Genomic DNA, 21471 nt, shown 5'->3' on the forward strand with positions numbered 1-21471 from the left:
TTAGGAAAATATCATATTTGGGGGCTAGATAAGAACTTTCAATAGCTGGGCATGGTAGCTCATTCCTGTAATCCCAGCAGAATGAGGGGCTGAGGCAGGAGGATCGCTTGAGGCTGAGAGTTGAAGACCAGCTTAGGCAACATAGCAAGATTCTGTCTCTACACAAAAATTTTAAAAATTAGCTGAGTGTGGCATTGCAGACCTATAGTCCTAGCTACTAAGAAGGCTGAGGTGGGAGGATTGCTTGAGCCCTGGAGGTTGAGGCCACAGCGAGATATAATTGTACCACTGTACTCCAGCCTGGGGGACAGAGCAAGATCCTGTCTCTAAAAATAAAAAAGGTCTTGAGAAAGGCTTATAGAGAGAATTTTGGGGTAAAATACTCTGGATAATAATAGTAGCACCTACCATTTATGAATGCTTGCTAATGGGCCACTCTGCTAAGCATTTGAGAGATTTGATCTTACTTAATCTCTATCACTACTCCTAGTTAGGTATCCCTAACTCAAAACTCAGTAGAGACTCCTCCTCCAGTATCAGGGCCTTGCATACAGTAGTCACTAGGTTAATATTAACTGTCTAATAATTGAATAAATGATTAAGAAAGTTTTTCCTTTTTCTTTTGTGTTTGTGGTCCTTTATTTATAAGACAATTGAAAAGCTCTAGCCAAAGTGTTCATTATTGTTCATCCGGGCTCAGAATACTCTACACAGCATCTTTCACTCACCAACTTACCAACAAACACATTGTTACCAGGCCATTTCTCCCAATATAGAACTTTGTCCATTATACACTCCTTGAAAACTCTTCAGCAATGCCTCACATGGTATCAAGTCCAAGTTAAGCCTCTCACTCAGGCTCTCTAAAATACTGTCTCACCAGCCACCAAGAATGGGCTTACTCCAGTAAATGCCCCTCTTTTCACTTTCTTGCCTGCAACTGACCATTCATTCATTTATTTGTCATATGTTGATCATCTACTATGTACCACACACCATATTTGCCATTACATTTATATATAGAGAGATATAACAGTGAGCATAACAGGCATGGCCTCTGCCCTTACTGGGCCACATCGTCTCGCAGGTTGACCTTCTCCACTTGGGCTGTTCTCAATTTTCAAGATCTTCACACTTAACATTCCCCAGCATCCTTTCCCGATCACTTCAACCTACTGTGTCCTGTCTTTCTTAATTGATGATATCACACATTTGAGCACTTAATTATATTTTGTCTTGTGTTTCCTTCTCTGAGTGTTTTACTTAGGCATGTCTCCTTTCTTCAATTATATTCTCTTAAACAGAAATTGTATCTTATATTCTTCTTCATCACCAAACTGAATGTAACTCAACTGACTTCACTGACATATGTATAACATGAAGTTAATAAATAGCTTTCAGTATTGAAAAGAGCCAAGCATAAAAAGTCAAAATAATAACAGTTCAAGATCTAATTTATCTTTGAAAATGGAGAAATAAAAAGCTCTAGGAAAGGTACAGGTATATAAATAGGGAGAATAAAGGTGCAAAAAAGGAAATTTTTCCCATATGGTATAACTGTCTCCAATAACGTATATTTTAGGGGATCTATGAAACGTCAGTCTTTTCCTTTAATTCTTGCATTTCACAGAACATAATTTAGATGCCATACCATAGGCCAAATTTATTAGGGCTCTGCTATGATGTCAATAATATTGATAGGAGCAAATTAAGTCTTTACTTATTTAGAAGAAAAACTATTTTTCAACAGAAGTAAAGATTAATATTTAGAAAGAGAGTATATTTACCTAAAAAGAACATTACTATAGTTTAACTGTGTATAAAACTGTAACTAAAAAGTTTAATAAATGAACTTGTAGACGTCTCATGTAAAACATACCTTTCTTGCAAAAATCCATCTATGACAAACATTAGACCTGGTTTTCTGACATGTATTACTTGTCTCTTTCGGATTATTATTTTGGATTATACTGTATTTTGTCTACAATGTGCTAATATTATAACTCATCATAAAATACTCCTACTGAGATTGTTGCCTAGAGAATCAATAATAGTAAGGTCCCCTTAGTCTGAAATGAATGTCATTATTTTCCTAAACTCTACCTGTTCTGCAAAGCTGCTTCTCATGCCATCTACTTTGGTGAATGTTAAGTGTGAAGATCTTGAAAATTGAGAACAGCCCAACTGGAGAAGGTCAACCTGATGTGGCCCAGTAAGGGCAGGGAGGTCTTCCCAACCGCCCATATTTTAGCCAATTTTTTACATTTACATGTCCTTTCATATGTACTAATTACTATAGTGTAAATTCTCTGAGAGTAGGATTTGGACCTGTTGACACTTTTTTATTCCTCACAGCAGCTACACTGAAACCATTACTTTCAAAATATTCAATAACAAGTGACCTTTCCCAATGATAAGAACAATTGTGTATAAAAATATAGATGAATACATATGTATTAAAAGTTCTTTCACAAGTCCACTAAGCACATAGAAAATTTCACAAGCAAAAATTATAAACATATTTTTAAAGGTCACCCCCAAAAATGCATTTTTCCAAACTGTATAATTTTTTTTTTTGCTAAAATTCTAAGTTCCTACCAAGTGAGCTAAATTAACCTAACCTGAAAATAAACTTCCTTTGCAACTAACTCCTAGATCTATTTAACAAGTCATTTTCTCTGTATTGCTTTGATTCCTTCTTCCCTCAGTTCTATTTCTTCTTAGTCCCTACAGAGTATAACTTGGGCAAATTTAGAGTATGAATTAGACAAATGAAAATTATAATAATAGTCGGTATGGTTAAAAGTGTTGAATAACTTTTTGATAAATCACTATCACTTGTCAGACTTTGGATTTGTCAAATGTTTCCTAATTATGTGATAGGATTTCCTTGCCTAGAGACAGTCTTTGTCTGACTAAAAGCATAAAATCTACATCAAAATTTTAATTTAAAACACCAAAAAGAGGTGGTAAAAGATCAGTGAAGAAAAAGAAACCCAACTAACAATGGTTGGTAATTTCAACAGTGAAGAGCTTAGGTTTAGTGCTACTCAATAGCCCTAAAGGAATAAATGGGAAAAATAAGAAGAATGTAATATGAATATCATACATTCATTCCAGTTATTCTGAAATATATCCTTGTCAGTTTTATGTTTAAATGCCCATTCCTTCCACAAAATGATGACAATAACAAATGGTAATTTCATTTAGAAAATAAAGAACTGAAAACATTAGGCACCTGCCAAAATGTATTTTGAAGTTTTACTTATCAGTGGAATACAAATGTTAGAAAATCACTGGCCTAGTCAGTCAAACAACCATGTAAGAAAGACCTGTCTTAGAAAAAACGATCTTTGAACTGTGAAGGAGGTTAAAGCAGATTTTTTAAAAATATTATAGTCCCATGAGAACAGCTGGGTTTTGTCTGTTTTTGTTTTAAATAGAGACAGGGTCTCCCTCTGTTGTCCAGGCTGGAGTGCAGTGGCAGAATCAAAGCTCACTGCAGCCTAGCACTCCCGGGCTCAAACGGTTCTCCCACCTCAGCCTCCAGAGTAGCTGGGACTACAAGCAGGCAACACCACATATGGCTAATTTTTCTTTTCTTTTTTCTTTTTTTATTTTATTTTATTTTATTTTTTATATTATACTTTAAGTTCTAGGGTACATGTGCATAACGTGCAGGTTTGTTACATATGTATACTTGTGCCATGTTGGTGTGCTGCACCCATCAATTCGTCAGCACCCATCAACTCGTCATTTATATCAGGTATAACTCCCAATGCAATCCCTCCCCTCTCCCCCCTCCCCATGATAGGCCGCAGTGTGTGATGTTCCCCTTCCCGAGTCCAAGTGATCTCATTGTTCAGTTCCCACCTATGAGTGAGAACATGCGGTGTTTGGTTTTCTGTTCTTGTGATAGTTTGCTAAGAATGATGGTTTCCAGCTGCATCCATGTCCCTACAAAGGACGCAAACTCATCCTTCTTTACGGCTGCATAGTATTCCATGGTGTATATGTGCCACATTTTCTTAATCCAGTCTGTCACTGATGGACATTTGGGTTGATTCCAAGTCTTTGCTATTGTGAATAGTGCCGCAATAAACATACGTGTGCATGTGTCTTTATAGCAGCATGATTTATGATCCTTTGGGTATATACCCAGTAGTGGGACGGCTGGGTCATATGGTACATCTAGTTCTAGATCCTTGAGGAATTGCCATACTGTTTTCCATAATGGTTGAACTGGTTTACAATCCCACCAACAGTGTAAAAGTGTTCCTATTTCTCCACATCCTCTCCAGCACTTGTTGTTTCCTGACTTTTTAATGATTGCCATTCTAACTGGTGTGAGATGGTATCTCACTGTGGTTTTGATTTGCATTTCTCTGATGGCCAGTCATGATGAGCATTTTTTCATTTGTCTGTTGGCTGTATGAATGTCTTCTTTTGAGAAATGTCTGTTCATATCCTTTGCCCACTTTTTGATGGGGTTGTTTGTTTTTTTCTTGTAAATTTGTTTCAGTTCTTTGTAGGTTCTGGATATTAGCCCTTTGTCAGATGAGTAGATTGCAAAAATTGTCTCCCATTGTGTAGGTTGCCTGTTCACACTGATGGTAGTTTCTTTTGCTGTGCAGAAGCTCTTTAGTTTAATTAGATCCCATTTGTCAATTTTGGCTTTTGCTGCCGTTGCTTTTGGTGTTTTAGCCATGAAGTCCTTGCCCATGCCTATGTCCTGAATGGTACTACCTAGGTTTTCTTCTAGGGTTTTTATGGTATTAGGTCTAACATTTAAGACTCTAATCCATCTTGAATTAATTTTCGTATAAGGAGTAAGGAAAGGATCCAGTTTCAGCTTTCTACTTATGGCTAGCCAATTTTCCCAGCACCATTTATTAAATAGGAAATCCTTTCCCCATTTCCTGTTTCTCTCAGGTTTGTCAAAGATCAGATGGCTGTAGATGTGTGGTATTATTTCTGAGGACTCTGTTCTGTTCCATTGGTCTATATCTCTGTTTTGGTACCAGTACCATGCTGTTTTGGTTACTGTAGCCTTGTAGTATAGTTTGAAGTCAGGTAGCGTGATGTCTCCAGCTTTTTTCTTTTGACTTAGGATTGTCTTGGCAATGCAGGCCCTTTTTTGGTTCCATATGAACTTTAAAGCCGTTTTTTCCAATTCTGTGAAGAAACTCATTGGTAGCTTGATGGGGATGGCATTGAATCTATAAATAACCTTGGGCAGTATGGCCATTTTCACGATATTGATTCTTCCTATCCATGAGCATGGTATGTTCTTCCATTTATTTGTGTCCTCTTTGATTTCACTGAGCAGTGGTTTGTAGTTCTCCTTGAAGAGGTCCTTGACATCCCTTGTAAGTTGGATCCCTAGGTATTTTATTCTCTTTGCAGCAATTGTGAATGGAAGGGGGCGGAGCAAGATGGCCGAATAGGAACAGCTCCAGTCTCCAACTCCCAGCGTGAGCGACAGAGAAGACAGGTGATTTCTGCATTTTCAACTGAGGTACTAAGGTCATCTCACTAGGGAGTGCCGGACAATTGGTGCTGGTCGGCTGCTGCAGCCCGACCAGCGAGAGCTGAAGCAGGGCGAGGAATCGCCTCACCTGGGAAGTGCAAGGGGGAAGGGAATCCCTTTTCCTAGCCAGGGGAACTGAGACACACAACACCTGGAAAATCGGGTAACTCCCACCCCAATACTGTGCTTTAAGCAAACTGGCACACCAGGAGATTATATCCCACACCTGGCCGGGAGGGTCCCACGGCCACAGAGCCTCCCTCATTGCTAGCAGAGCAGTCTGCGATCTAACCGCAAGGCAGCAGCCAGGCTGGGGGAGGGGCACCCGCCATTGCTGAGGCCTAAGTAGGTAAACAAAGCCGCTGGGAAGCTCAAACTGGGTGGAGCTCACAGCAGCTCAAGGAAACCTGCCTGTCTCTGTAGACTCCACCTCTGGGGACAGGGCACAGCTAAACAACAACAACAAAAAAAGCAGCAGGAACCTCTGCAGATGCAAACGACTCTGTCTGACAGCTTTGAAGAGAGCAGTGGATCTCCCAACATGGAGGCTGAGATCTGAGAAGGGACATACTGCCTGCTCAAGTGAGTCCCTGACCCCTGAGTAGCCTAACTGGGAGACATCCTTCACTAGGGGCAGTCTGACACCCCACACCTCACAGGGTGGAGTACACCCCTGAGAGGAAGCTTCCAAAGGAAGAATCAGACAGGTACACTCGCTGTTCAGCAATATTCTATCTTCTGCAACCTCTGCTGCTGATACCCAGGCAAACAGAGTCTGGAGTGGACCTCAAGCAATCTCCAACAGACCTACAGCTGAGGGTCCTGACTGTTAGAAGGAAAACTATCAAACAGGAAGGACACCTATACCAAAACCCCATCAGTACGTCACCATCATCAAAGACCAGAGGCAGATAAAACCACAAAGATGGGGAAAAAGCAGGGCAGAAAAGCTGGAAATTCAAAAATAAGAGCGCATCTCCCCCTGCAAAGGAGCGCAGCTCCTTGCCAGCAATGGATCGAAGCTGGTCAGAGAATGACTTTGACGAGATGAGAGAAGAAGGCTTCAGTCCATCAAACTTCTCAGAGCTAAAGGAGGAATTACGTACCCAGCGCAAAGAAACTAAAAATCTTGAAAAAAGAGTGGAAGAATTGACAGAATAATTAATGCAGAGAAGGTCATAAATGAAATGACAGAGATGAAAACCATGACACGAGAAATACGTGACAGATGCACAAGCTTCAGTAACCGACTCGATCAACTGGAAGAAAGAGCATCAGCGATTGAGGATTAAATGAATGAAATGAAGCGAGAAGAGAAACCTAAAGAAAAAAGAGAAAAAGAAATGAACAAAGCCTGCAAGAAGTATAGGATTATGTAAAAAGACCAAATCTTCATCTGATTGGGGTGCCTGAAAGTGAGGGGGAAAATGGAACCAAGTTGGAAAACACTCTTCAGGATATCATCCAGGAGAACTTCCCCAACCTAGTAGGGCAGGCCAACATTCAAATTCAGGAAATGCAGAGAACGCCACAACGATACTCCTCGAGAAGAGCAACTCCAAGACACATAATTGCCAGATTCACCAAAGTTGAAATGAAGGAAAAAATCTTAAGGGCAGCCAGAGAGAAAGGTCGGGTTACCCACAAAGGGAAGCCCATCAGACTAACAGCAGATCTCTCGGCAGAAACTCTACAAGCCAGAAGAGAGTGGGGGCCAATATTCAACGTTCTTAAAGAAAAGAGTTTTCAACCCAGAATTTCATATCCATCCAAACTAAGTTTCATCAGTGAAGGAGAAATAAAATCCTTTACAGATAAGCAAATGCTTAGAGATTTTGTCACCACCAAGCCTGCCTTACAAGAGACCCTGAAGGAAGCCCTAAACATGGAAAGGAACAACCGGTATCAGCCATTGCAAAAACATGCCAAAATGTAAAGACCATCGAGGCTAGGAAAAAACTGAATCAAATAACGAGCAAAATAACCAGTTAATATCATAATGACAGGATCAAGTTCACACATAACAATATTAACCTTAAATGTCAATGGACTAAATGCTCCAATTAAAAGACACAGACTGCCGGGCGCGGTGGCTCACGCCTGTAATCCCAGCACTTTGGGAGGCCGAGGCGGGCGGATCACAAGGTCAGGAGATCGAGACCATGGTGAAACCCCGTCTCTACTAAAAATACAAAAAAAATTAGCCGGGCGCGGTGGCGGGCGCCTGTAGTCCCAGCTACTCAGGAGGCTGAGGCAGGAGACTGGCGTGAACCCGGGAGGCGGAGCTTGCAGTGAGCCGAGATCGCGCCACTGCACTCCAGCCTGGGCGACAGAGTGAGACTCTGCCTCAAAAAAAAAAAAAAAAAAAAAGACACAGACTGGCAAACTGGATAGAGTGAAGACCCATCAGTCTGCTGTATTCAGGAGACCCATCTCACATGCAGAGACATACATAGGCTCAAAATAAAGGGATGAAGGAAGATCTACCAAGCAAATGGAGAACAAAAAAAAGCAGGGGTTGCAATACTAGTCTCTGATAAAACAGACTTTAAACCATCAAAGTTCAAAAGAGACAAAGAAGGCCATTACATAATGGTAAAGGGATCAATTCAACAGGAAGAGCTAACTATCCTAAATATATATGCACCGAATACAGGAGCACTCAGATTCATAAAGCAATTCCTTAGAGACTTACAAAGAGACTTAGACTCCCATACAATAATAATGGGAGACTTCAACACTCCACTGTCAACATTAGACAGATCAACGAGACAGAAAGTTAACAAGGCTAATTTTGTAAGTTTTTGTAGAGACAGGGTCTTGCTGTGTTGCCCAAGCTGGTCTCAAAATTCTAGGCTCCAATGATCCACTTGCCTCAACCTCCCAAAATGCTGGGATTTTAAGTGTGAGCCACCATTCTTGTCTGATAACCATTGTTAAATACAGAAGAAGGGCCGGGCGCAGTGACTCACGCCTGTAAACCCAGGACTTTGGGAAGCCAAGGTGGGTGGACCGCCTGAGGTCAGGAGTTAGAGACCAACCTGGCCAACGTGGTGAGACCCCATCTCTATAAAAATGCAAAAATTAGCTGGGTGTGGTGACAGCTGCCCGTAATCCCAGCTACTCAGGAATCGGAGGTAGGAGAATGGCTTGAACCCAGGAGACAGAGGTTGCAGTGAGCCAAGATCAGGCCACTGCACTCCAGCCTGGGTGACAGAGCGAGACTCCGCCTCAAAAAAAAAAAAAAAAAATACAGAAGAGACCATGAGTTAAAAATAAAACCATATTTGAGACTCTGAAAATGAACTGACTTTCAGGCATTTCTAGCTACAACATTATACTGTTTTCCAGAATACATTTCTTATACATATGAAGTTGTATTTATTTTCCTGGCACTGTCAGCATTTCTGAAAGAGTGTTATTAATTTGTCAAAATAGTATAGTGTTGAAAAAGAAAAGCAATCTACCATGATGAAATGTTAAAATTATGTAAATTGTAATTTAACCATTAAAAAAGTTTTGGCTGTGCAGCAGGGTTTGTTCTATTACCCTAAAGTAAGTAGTCCTCTCAGTAAACTAAAGGAAAACTGCAAATAAAAATCATGAGCACTTTTCAGTAAGAAAAATGTTTAAGTGCTGGATGCTTAACTAAGTAGTATCTTAACAACAGATCCCTGACAAGCAGAACATGTGTATGTGATTGCCTTTGAATTCACTAGAGAAGACTGGAATGGGAAGTTGGACTATTAGCTGAAAGAACCATACAAAAATAAAGACATATAATAATAGATATCAAATTATATTAAAATGTATAAAATGCAAAATAGTTTATGATTAAACTAATCAAATATATAATTGCAAAATATTTTGTCTATTAAATATCTTTCACCACCACTCTCCAGTAGAGCAATGATGAAAATGTTGAACACTCTGCACTGTCCAATACAGGAGTCACCAGTCACATGTGGCCATTGGATACCTAAAATGTGGCTAGTGTGACTCAAGAATAGAAAAGTTTAACTTCATGTAATTTTCATTAATTGAATTTTAAATAGCCACATGTGGCTTGTGGCCACCATATTGGTCAGCGCAACTATAGACGATACAAAATGGAAATACCAAAGTACCTCCCTCTTCCTGAACTTGAAAATAAAAGAAATTCTTTACAGTAAAAACATGCAAAATCACCTTAAAATATGAGAATGCTGTCAGTGTCAGCAGGACTTTAAGGTATGGTGGGTCAATAAAAAAGGGGAAACCAGCCAGCAATGGAAATAGAGAAAAAAACCTAAAAGCAATGATTAAGAATACCTACCTAAGCACTATGTAGGAAAGAAGATTCCCTGGTCCAAATGATGGACATGTCTGTTTCCAAGGGCAATGTACTCTTGCAGTGGAACTAGACACATCCATTTCCAACAGCCTGATAGAATCACACTTGAGAATTACCCCCCTACCTCTGCTTCCTCTAATCCCATTCTCACCAAATAAACTCCTTAGTAAACTACTTTCTCTTGTGAATTTAACCATGAAGAGAGTGCATCAACCCAAGGGTCTAAAGGTCTCTCAAATTATTTTTTCCATTCATAATTAGTAAATTGGCAATCTGTATTAAATATCATTATGTGAGTATGATTAACGTGAGTCTATTCCTGCAAAGTGGAGCCACAGAATCAGTTTCTAAACAGAACCGTCACAAACTTTCAAAGTATATGCCACTTTTTCCTGACAATGAGGTGCTCAGGATCTTAAAAATATGGGATGATTCCAATAGACAATGAAAAAAAATAATATTACTAGAAATAGTTCAGCAAGCGACATCATGCTACCATCAAAGCTAAAGAAAGAGCTCTCAGATCTGTGAGGTATCAAGAGTGATTTCTAGTAGAGAAAGAAAAACTTCTTTAAGGAATATGTGGCACCCAACCTCTCCTTTATGAAGAAAAACTTAGGCCAGGTGCTGTGGCTCACGTCTGTAATCCCAACACTTTGGGAGGCCAAGGTGAAAGGATCATTTGAGCTTAGGAACTCAAGACCAGTCTAGACAATACAGCAAAACCCCATCTCTACAAAAAATAAATTAAATAAGTAAATAAAAAGAAGAAAAATGTTTCCTTTTAGTTTGTATTTTTAAAAACATATAACAGGCCGGGTGCGGTGGCTCACCTGAAATCCCAGCACTTTGGGAGGCTGAAGTGGGCAGATCACGAGGTCAGGAGATGGAGACCATTCTGGCTAACACAGTGAAACCTTGTCTCTATTAAAAAATACAAAAATTAGCTGGGCATGGTGGTGCACGCCTGTAATCCCAGCTACTCAGAAGGCTGAGGCAGGAGAATCGCTTGAACCCAGTAGGCGGAGGTTGCAGTGAGCTGAGATTGCGCCACTGCACTCCAGCCTAGGTGACAGAGTGAGACTCAGTCTCAAAAACCAAACAAACAAACAAAATAAACATATAACAAAACATATGTTTTGGTGACTCACTATTTAGCAGTCTCATAGAGAAATGAACGGTCAGGGACAATTAGGAAAAGTAAGACAAAGATGCACAATGTTATCTGAGATTTTTATTAGTGTATGCTACTTCTGTCTCTAGAAAATTCTTACTGATTATGGCACTAAGTTGATGGAATCTAAAAAGTAGCCAAACATAATGGGAGATTTGTTTCAGAACTAAGGATTGTAGACCAGGTTGGGCAACACACAAAATCCTGTCTCTATAAAAAATTAAAAAAAAAAAAAAAATTAGCTGGGCATGGTGTTGCATGCCTGTGGTTCCAGCTACTCAGGAGGCTGGGATGGGAGGATCACTTGAGCCTGGGAGGCAGAAGTTACAGTGAGTTGTGATGGTGCCACTGCACACCACCCTGGGTGACACACGCACACAAAAGAAAGAAAAGTATTCTTCCTAATCTGGATGTTTTCTAGTGTTACATGCTTAAAACTGTTTTTTAACCATTTGTTTGCATTGGTAGGAGTTTTTATTCAATTTTTTTTAAGCTGGAAATTTAACCTTTTGACTTTAACAGTTTTTTGGCTGGAAACTACACAAGATACAGATCCAAAATTCTACAGAGACATATAGTGATATGGAATCAGGATTCAACCATCTTTGAGGAAAAATATCTGTGAATTAAAGGGCAAAAGGTAGAGGCCTCTATGTTTACATATTGTTTCCATGATCTCTACTCATTGTTTCCCCTTTAGTTAAAAAGGTAGAAATAAATGAAGAAAAGAGAAAAAGAAACATATAAACCTACTTTCTTTGGTACACTAGAAATAATCTTTCCTATTACTGATTTTAATTATTGAAAAGATTGACAAATCTGTCCTGCTCTTCATTTGCATACCTTGGTAGCTACTGATCAGGTATTCTGTTAGGCTGTTCTCAAAAACACAGATGTTAATGTATTTTTCCGATTATTACTTAGAAAATGGAGCCAAGTGCAGTGGCTCATACCTGTAATCCCAGCACTTTAGGAGGTTGAGGCAGAATTGTTTGAGCCCAGGTGATCAAGAACCAGCCTGGGCAACAAAGTGAGAACCAGTCTCTACAAAAAATTAAAAAAAAAAAAAATTAGCTGGGCATGGTGGCGCCTGCCTGTAGTCCCAGCTACTAGAGAGGCTGAGGTGGGAGGATGGCTTGAGCCTGGGAGGTTGAGGCTGCAGTGAACTGTGATCCTACCACACCGCACTCCAGCTTGGGCAATGAAACAAGACCCTAACTCAAAAACAAACAAGCAAACAAACAAAAAACAAAACAAAATTAAAAAACACCAACCTTCCCATTAAAAAAATCATTTGAGTAACTACTCTTCCTTTAGTTTCTTCAAAGTCTGTCTCTTCTCCATTACATGGAGATAGATAGCACTCTCCAAAGCTCCTCCAGGCCAAGTCACATCTTTATCATTTTCTGTATCTCATTTAAACAAATTCTAACCTCTGACAAGATGATAAGACCAAAGTCAAAGCAATATTCTGAATTATGAACCCACCGAACTCAAGTGCAGAGGGCTGTAACACGATGCTTCTAAAGAGCAAACCACATTAGCTTGCATCTGCTGTCATATGATAGTGCAAGTTCAAGTTACCTGTTTTGTCATTCTCACCTTGGCTTTTTGTTTCTAATGCCTCTCAGACATGGATTTGATCTAGTTTTTATATACCATTGAATTGGTTCTTTTTCATACTTATATTTTTAATTCTTCTTTAGGATACTGTACGGTTTCTTTTTAAGCACTGTCTAGAAATTTAACTTTCACTTGTCAATTTGATTATAGTATGTACTTCACAAGTAGTTAAAAAATAAACTTTAATGAAAAAAAATGCTTTCCTTTAATACCAACAGTGAAATCATTCTCTACAATGCTATACAATAGGAATCACTTATTATATCCTTTTATTTATACATCTCTAGCTATTTAAATATTTGCAGTAATCATAGTTGTAGCCATTTTTCATGTAAAACTTCCTGATATTTAAAATCAATTATTTCAATGAAAATAGCATATGGGTTTGGTAACCTATTATACATGAATAATCTGCCCTAATCTATTTCACAGGTTTTTCTTCTTTAGTAGAAAAAAAGATCTTATAAATTATTAAATATCAAACTTAGATGTGGGGATGAATTTCCACTTCCATTCCAAATCAACACTGTGAATAAAAGGCAATACAAATTTCTTACGGCTGTAGCAAGTTTTATTGAGATTTAAAAACTTGGAATTTAAAATCATTTTAACGTGGTAAAGAAAAATTTGGATGGCCCGGCGCGGTGGCTCATGCCTGTAATCCCAGCACTTTGGGAGGCCGAGGTGGGTGGATCACGAGGTCAGGAGATTGAGACCATCCTGGCTAACATGGTGAAATCCCGTCTCTACCAAAAATACAAAAAATTAGCCAGGCATGGTGGGGGGCGCCTGTAGACCCAGCTACTTGGGAGGCTGAGGCAGGAGAATGGTGTGAACCCAGGAGGTGGAAGTTGCAGTGAGCTGAGATCACACCACTGTACTCCAGCCTGGGTGACAGAGAGAGACTCCGTCTCAGAAAAAAAAAAAAATAGAAAAAGAAAAATTTGATAGACAGATGACCAATTATGGTCAAAACAGATGACAAAAAGATGGGATTTTTAATCAAACGAATTCAACATACAATTACGATAATTAGCATACATTTTAAGTGCATCTGATATACAAGATATTTTACAATCTTATATAAATGAAGAAGAGAGATTAAAATAGTATTCATTGGGTGACTTCTGTCTATTCATTTAATATTTTTTGAAAGCTTACTTTGTGCCAAGTACTATAAATATTGAAAATAGATAGAGTAGTGAAGCGACCAAAAGAAAACAAACACCTGTCTTCATGGAGCTTTCATTTGAAAGGGAAAGACAGTCAATTAATGTAATAAATGATAAATTATATACTATGTTAGAAGACATTATTTTATAAAAAGAAAAATAGTAGGCTAACAAGAATAGGAAGTGCCAGAGATGGGAGAGAAGGTCCGAATTTCAAACTAACTACACTAACCAGTTGCAATCTGTAGTAACCCATTACAATCTAGATGGAAACTCAATCCAAAAGCTAAATAACCATAAAAGGAAAGCTGCAGAAATCGCTTTTGAGATAGACTTTGAGGGACATCTAGGATAATAGAATGGATGGGAACAGTGCAAGCAAAGAGGTGGGAGCAGAAAAATGTCCAAGTGTTGGAGGATGCTTTATAAGTATAAAGGCAATGAAAAAAATCCATAAAGGAACAAATGGACAAATGTGACATACATACAAACTTTAAAATTCTATAACCATATGCAAAGTAACAAACCGCAACTAATACACCGAACTATACAAAAGTATTCATTCAAAATGGGTCATAAGACTAAATGTAAAAACAAAAACTAAAACTTATAGAAGAAAACATAGGGGAAAAATCTTTGCGACAAACAAGGATTTCTTAGATAGGATACAAAACACCTGAGCCATAAAAGAAAAAAAAAATAGATAAACTGGATTTAATAAAGAAGAGAGGGTGGAGAAGGGTGGATCAACAGTTAACATGGGAATGAAAGACACTGGGTGGGCGGGGAGAGAGAGACAATAGGGACACACTGGGAGAATCCTTGAATGGCCAATTATGTAGCGGGTAATTAAGAGCCACTATAGGCATTAGGGCATAGGAATGACACAAAAAGTAGTATGTGATAATACTTTATCTTACAATACTGTGTGGATGACAACGAAGAAGACAGGAATCATTGCCCTGGCTCTTGGAAATTACCAAAAGCAAAATAATGTTATAAACATTATCGCTCCAAAATAAATGGATAAAAATATTAATTTAAGATTTCAAGTGAAAACCTAGGAACCCTGCAGAAAATAACTGCTTACAAGAGACTTGGCTGAATAATAAAAGACCAAACTATAAATCTTGAACTATAGACCAACTACTGTTATAAGGTAAAACTATAAACACAGAGAACATTGTTAATTATTCTACTTATTAAAAATATCACCAAAAAAAAGCTACTCAGGAAAAGTAAACAAGCGTAGGGTTCTAGCAAAAAAGAAAGCTGTAAGCTCAGAGTATAACCATCCCTGGGCACACAGAATATGAATCAATGTTACTCGAGATAACACTAGTTACTCCAGTTACTCATAGTCTAGAAGATTTATGGTGCTTTGACTCTAATTTCCAAAATACCAAGTAGAATTTTTTTCCCCTGATCAGTACAGTTCGTTCAATTACCAAAAGTTAAAATCAAGTTTATCAAGGCTCTTAAGATTATGAATTTTGTTTTTTTAAAGTCCTCCATTATCTTAAATTACACTAAGAAAGTTATTCACCTTGGTTCATAGTCCTCCAAATAAGAATATTTTACTATTAATTTGTGTGAACATTTGTAAATCAAATTGATATAAAAATGAGGTTTCTAACAATTTTCCCTTATTCTTTTATTTCCATCCCCATTTCATATTTTGAATAAACAATTTTATCTTAAGTAATTGCATTAATGTCATGTGTGATATCCTAAGATAGAAAAACAATTTTTAACAGTCATGAATACTGATCCAATTATTTTCAGGGACAGGCATATATATCACTATGTAGATATAAGAATAACACTATGAGGCTCAATTTACAGGGCAAAAAAATCACCATGGGGAATGCAATAAACAGAAATTGACTTCTTTAACCAGTGATACCATAATCAGGTGAAGCACTTTCAATCTATTATTTCTTTTTATAAAACCCCGTATGATAGGCTTTGCTTTTCAACAGTATTAAATATTCATCTTTATAAAACTAAATGAAAATACACATGAATTTTTACCTGACATTGTGATAGGAAAAAATTTCATACGTATAAAGGCAATGAAAAAATCCATAAAGGAAAAAATGGACAAATGTGACAGACACAAAAACCTTACAACTCTAGAACCCATACGCGAAGTAATGAACATCAAACAGTACACTAAACTATACACAAACATTAATCCAAAATGGGTCATAAGACTAAATGTAAAAACAAAAACTAAAACTTACAGAAGAAAACATAGGAGAAAAATCTTTGTAACAAACAAGGATTTCTTATATAGGATACAAAAAACCTGAGTCACAAAAGAAAAAAAAAAAAGACAAACTAGATTTATCAAAAATTTTGAACTTCTGCTATTTGAAAGTTACTGGTAAGAAAATGAAAAGATGAGCTACAGACTGGGAAAAAATCACTTATAAAACATACATCTGATAAATGACTGGTGTCCAAAACAAACTTAAAAACTTGCACCTAATTATAAGAAAACAACCTAATAAATAACATGGGCAAGAGATTTGAATACACAGGCCACCAAAAAAGATACACAGGTGGCAAATAAGCACAAAAAAAAAATGTCCAACATCATTAGCAGCTAGAGAAATACAAATTAAAGCTTTGATGACATACGACCACACACCTATTAGAATGGCTAAAATAAAAAACATTGTGAATGTCAAGGGATGGCAAGGTTGTGGAGTAACTGGACTACTTATACATTCCTGCTGGGAATGTAAAATGGTACAATCACTTTGGGAAAGAGTTTGGTGGTTACTTATAATGTTAAAATATACTCACTATATGACTCAGCATAGATATTTCCCCAAGAGAAACAAAAACATATATATCTATATAAGAACCTGTACACAAATATTTATAGCAACTCTATTTATAATTATCATCCAGGAAACAACCAGAAGTTCATCAACTGGTAAATTTATGAACAATGTAATACTACTTAGCAATAAAAAGAAATTAACTACTGATATACACAACATAGATGAATCACAAAAGTGTATGCTAAGTGATAGAAACTGTACTCAAAAAGCATATATTGTGTGATTTCATTTAGATGACTTTCTAGAAAAAGGCAAAAGTATAGAGAAAGGAAAAAAATTCTGTGGCTGCCAGAGACTGAGGATAAGGGAGAGGACTGACTCCAAAGGGCAAGAAGAAACTTTCTAGGTGGTGAGTATTCTCCAAAAATAATAGTGAAAGAATAAATACTCTATCCAAAAAAATTACAGATTATATTATGCATTATATAAAACAAAATCAAGTTGTCAGAGTAGAAATAAGAATATGAGAAAATACTCACATACATAAAGGGAGAAGGCAGAAAATAAGATTGACTATACAATATATACCACTTTTGTAACTACATCTATATAATGCACAGGATATAAACCAAAATGCTGATTTATTATAGCTAGGTGAGTCTATCTGTATTTTTCATACATTCTATAATAAACATATTAAAATTACAGTAGTTTTTTGAAAGTTATTTTTTAACACATTGTCCCACCAAGCGGACATGGTAAAGTATCTTTCTAAGTCAGCTTTTGGTATATTTAAAAATTGAATCTGGTATCTGACAAATTGCACTTTCAAAACATCTAAATTGGTAGATACAAACCTCATGATAAAAATTCAGTTTTCTTTGGAGTTGTAAAAAAAGTGGCAGTTTTAAAAGTAATAATTGAGATAACCACCTGTATTATTTGAAGTTGTTTTGTTTTTGTTTTTTGTTTTTGTTTTGAGATGGAGTCTTGCTCTGTCACCCAGGCTAGAGTGCAGTGGCACCACCTCTGCTCACCGCAACCTTCGCCTCCCGGGTCCAAGCGATTCTCCTGCCTTAGCCTCCTGAGTAGCTGGGATTACAGGTGTGTGACACCATGCCTGGCTAATTTTTGTATTTTTAGTAGAGACAGGGTTTCACCATGTTGTTCAGGCTGGTCTCAAACTCCTGACCTCGTGATCCACTAGCCTTGGCCTCCCAAAGTCCTGGGATTATAGGCGTGAGCCACTGCGCTCGCCTACTTGAAGTTTTATAGTAAAATAAGTGTTTCTGAAACTGTATGGTGTAGTTACCTGGAGGAAATTCAGAATTAGGATGTCTGTGCCATCACACTAGGAAAAACAGCATTTAAATTCAAGAATTTTAAGCAAATTGAGGGCAAGAATCATATTTTTTAATTATTTTTTCAGTTCTAGAAGCTGGCCCAGAGCTGAGCATATAGTAGGAAGTCCACAAATGTTTCATTTTAAAAGTTAATATAAGATCAAACAGCAACATCCAGTAAATCTAGGCTTAAAAAATGATTTTTTAAATTTCAAACTAAAATCTGCAATTTCCAATAATACAGACTATTGTTTTTTAGAAATGCTAAATGTTTAATTGAAATCCTGAGTCCATGATGAAGTTTGTAGGTCTAACACTGCTTTCACTGTAGGGACCAACAATTAAAGGGAAGATTATCTTTGGTTGATAGAACCAAGTTTATACAGTTTACCCATCCTCTATTTTCCTCCTGCTTCTCTCCACATGGCCAGATTTATTTGGAATGGTAGTGGGGTCTGAGTTAATGAGGTATATTAATAATGGAACAAAACTTTTAAAAAGTTCTAAGAAAATATTTAACACTGTTTACTCCAACAGTCTCTCCCCGCCACACACACACCCAATTAGGATTTGATATTCTCACTTTAAGAATCTGTAATGTAAATGAAGGCAAGAACCTTAATCGTTTGGCTCACCATACCATTATGCCAGACCCCCAAAATATTAGCTCAACAAATAGATTAACCATACAAAATTTTTAGTTTGAAGGAAAAAGAAACAAAGAAATAAGAACTATTTGCCACATTATCATCAATTAGTAGTTAATAAGCATCTCCTACTAAAGACCATAAACTAAGCAGTTCTGTAGTAGGCTGGATTCAAATTAAGGAAATTTAATTTTTATTTTAAACAACTGCTAGGATCATCTTTCTTAGGAAGTCCTTTACAAACCTCCTGAACCAGAATAATTTATATTTATTTATTTTACTCAAATGGGTATAGCAGCAAATACTTGCCCAGTTTGGGACTGATGATGTTTTAAAAATTAATAAAAATTAAAATGAAAGTACATAGCATTTGTTAAAGGGTAATAAAATAACTCCAGTCAATTGGCTAGTTCTATACTAGTAGATTTCTTTAAACGGTAATGAAATCATTGCTTTAAAAAAATCCATCATTATTAAAATAAAAAAAAAGTTGCCTCAGCCTCCACCAAAATTAGATTTGTAAGTTGCTGGTCATTCCTATAATTAAATCTGTGTCACAAATTTGCAAGAAAAATGATCACTGTGACTAATGCATTTACTTGCCACACAAGTCCTGCCAGACAGCATAGAACATTATGCTGCTAAAATAGAATAGGTACAGATTCTATACATTTTTATTAAGTAACAAAGACCATTTTTTATTTACAATGATTGTACTTCAGATAAGAGTTTGTTTTAAAAACAAACCCACATGCAGCTATCACTGGGTCTTCCTGACTGGAGCATTATGGCATATTTTTAACTCTGCAAATATGTTTGTCACTTTGGCACACATACCACTGTTTTTCTAGAGAGGTGTTATGTAAAAAATGATCTAGTGAAAGAAATGCAAACATGTTTAGGCTGCCAGAGTCCCTGATTCTAGGAGTTTCTTCATTTGACTTCTCCAAATAATTTTAATTCATTTCTTTGATGGCGTGATTGAGAAGTGACCTCAGAGAACGGTGTTTCCCAAAGTGTAAATGAAAACAAGATGACTCAAAGGACATGTGCACAGAGAATTAGTAATGAAACTTACTGTCTTTTCAACTCTCAATCCTTCGGATTGCAGAAGGAGAAAGTGCTTTGTTTGGTGCTGGTGCTAATTTCACCTTTTATCAAAAGAAGGGCAGGCATCAGATTCAGAGCCTTGAATAGCAGCAGAGGTTAGCTACAAATTAATAGTAGCTTTTTTTTCCATTGACTTAATTTCAGTTACCTTCTATTCACGACAAGATAGTTCTTTATTTATAGTGTTGATGTAAAGTTTTGGCTTGAAATAAATTTAAATTGAAAATGTGAGTCTTATTTAACAAACAGTATGCTGACATGGCAAAAGCTATAATGATGCCTGAATGCTGGAAAGCACTGCATTGAAGACAGTCTTCATTCCTGTCTTCTCTCTTTCTTAAATATTTTATTATTATTTTTCCCATATTTATGTTTTGTGTATTTGCTTCAAGTGCCTTGAATCTAATGGACTCTGAGTATATGTGTGCTGATTTTCTATCCTATTTTCCTGTATTGTGCTACCTGCTAATTGAACCAATGGTATTTTTAAAACAAAAGTAGTCTGTTCTCAGCAATCCAGCTCTTATGATGTTCACTTGCTCAAACAGGTGATGATCAAATGAAATGCATAGCACGATGATGGGTTGCATTGTGCAAAGGTGGAAACCAACTTCCATTCATCTGAACACAGTTATTTATTTTAACACCCAAGATGGGCCATTTAAACTCTTGGTTTTATCCAGTTCTTCCCACTAAAAGATGAACTTGAAACAGCATCTATAAGACGGTACTGATACTGCTTAAATATTAAGTCGTTTGTTCTGGCATTTAAGTTTAATGAAAATAAAAACTTTTTTATAAACAAGCCATGAACTTTTGAGGTAAAACTAAGATACCAAGTGAACAATTTGGGTTGATTAAGATTTTAAGAAAATTAAGCACATGCACACACACACAAATTCAGCATAGTCTTCAATACTTTACAAAATAAGAGACCCCATAAACCATAAACTAAATATATCCTAGACTTAGGTGAAAGCAAACCAAATTAACAACTGAATCTTATCTAGTACCACCTTTAAGCCTCTTTGTTTAACATTTGAGATTCTTGATCTAATTTTTAAAAAGCATTGTTCCACAGCAATCAATGAGTAACAAAGATAATGGTGTTTCCTCTTTAACCATTCTAAATATTTCGAAATTCTTACATTTATGTTACCATGAATTTCTCTAATGTTTTATAGCATAGTTGGAAACTCGATTTGGCATGATGATCTTTGTCATTCACTAGGGTTTCCTTTTAAGATCAGGAGTCACCAAAAACAATCAAATAGGCATGTATCATTGTACAGGAAAGGAAAAATTACAAGAAGGTGATAAACATACAAGTTATTATTATTATTATTATTTTTTTTTTTTTTTTTTTTTTTTTTTTTTTTTGAGACGGAGTCTCGCTCTGTCGCCCAGGCTGGAGTGCAGTGGCCGGATCTCGGCTCACTGCAAGCTCCGCCTCCCGGGTTTACGCCATTCTCCTGCCTCTGCCTCCCGAGTAGCTGGGACTACAAGCGCCCGCCATCTCGCCCGGCTAGTTTTTTGTATTTTTTAATAGAGACGGGGTTTCACCGTGTAGGCCAGGATGGTCTCGATCTCCTGACCTCGTGATCCACCCGTCTCGGCCTCCCAAAGTGCTGGGATTACAGGCTTGAGCCACCGCGCCCGGCAAGTTATTATTATTAAAACACGGCATTCGTGTTTGGGATTTCTTTTCTTTCAGCAGCTATAATAACATCAGTTAACTATTCAA

The 21471-nt window shown here is 37.2% G+C and overlaps 1 protein-coding gene across 3 annotated transcripts in view; it reads right to left on the minus strand.

Annotated features, from left to right (window-relative positions):
* Positions 1–21471, minus strand: part of SLC10A7 (solute carrier family 10 member 7) — a 264962-nt gene that overhangs the window by 156817 nt on the left and 86674 nt on the right. The gene's annotated exons all lie outside the window — the stretch shown is intronic.

Source organism: Trachypithecus francoisi, unplaced genomic scaffold (assembly GCF_009764315.1).
Source record: "Trachypithecus francoisi isolate TF-2019V2 unplaced genomic scaffold, Tfra_2.0 Lachesis_group1, whole genome shotgun sequence".
Classification (NCBI taxonomy): Eukaryota; Metazoa; Chordata; class Mammalia; order Primates; family Cercopithecidae; genus Trachypithecus; species Trachypithecus francoisi.